Here is a 1132-nt window from a genome sequence, read left to right as displayed (position 1 = left end):
CCCTCCCGTCCCTTCCCTTCCCTTCCCTTCCCTTCCCTTCCCTTCCCTTCCCTTCCCTTCCCTTCCCTTCCCTTCCCTTCCTCCCCTCGCTTTGGCTGCAGCTTTTGATGTTCCCTCCACAGGCAGGCTTAATGTCTTTCATGAGATGCAGTCCCTACAGTCGGGAGTCTTTCATGACATGAAAAGATTTCTCTGTAATTTTTTTATTATTATTTTGATGTAAGCTGTTAAAATATGGAGAAAACACTGTCTGATTATTTAAAGATAAAACCTAGACTGGGTCACGTATCTCTATTGCAAGGCTCAGTCTACTTTAAATTGATGAGTTGATGGAATATTGGAGGATTTTTATTCTCAGTAGTCGTGACAGAAGAATGAGGAAGGTGGGAGTGAAAACTAGATCGGTTCTGAGCAGCTTCCCCTTCAGTTCTGCCAGAGGTGTCTCTTAGCTGTTCATCACTGCAGATCCAGTGCCTACAGGCTTGGTTTGCACTTGCTTGTGTTATTGCCATGGCTTTTCTCAGAAATGGTGAACCAAAAAAGTTATCTGGGAGAAAAGTTATTTCTAATAAAGAACCTTTGAACACTCAGTTGCTGTCATCACCTTCCATGCTAGTGCACGTGCAGGAGATAAGCACAGCCGCTTTCTCCTCCAGTCCTCTCTCCCTAGAAACTGAGACATGAACACACTTTCATTTTGCTCTGAACCTTCAGGCAAGGGGAGAGTCTCTTGTGGAGTAGCACAGCCTGTGCTGAGGGGCTGGCCAGTAAGCCTAGGACCTAAGATTAGGTAAAATGCATTTTTATTTGACTTTTCACCAGTGCAGAGGGGACACAGCTGCAGCCCAATAGCCCTCTTCTCTCCTGTTCTCCTGTCATGGGTGGCTCATCTGTGGAGGGAGACAGGGATGCTATTCATCAGAGCTGGGAGGGTGCAGCACGTAGGTGTGTAGGAGAAGGAGAGGCTGTGCACAGAGCCTGTGTAGACAGTACAAGGATAGCGTGGGTGGGCAGAGGGGGGTGAGGGTGTGTAGCTATCAGAGAGAAAACATGTCTGCAAAACTTCTACCAGCACCAGGCTACTTCTACTGCCCAGGCACCACCTGCCCAGATCAAAGCCTTTCCTGCTTGT

This window comes from Corvus brachyrhynchos, unplaced genomic scaffold, assembly GCF_000691975.1.
Source record: "Corvus brachyrhynchos isolate BGI_N302 unplaced genomic scaffold, ASM69197v1 scaffold115, whole genome shotgun sequence".
Lineage (NCBI taxonomy): Eukaryota > Metazoa > Chordata > Aves > Passeriformes > Corvidae > Corvus > Corvus brachyrhynchos.
This window is presented reverse-complemented; position numbering follows the sequence as displayed.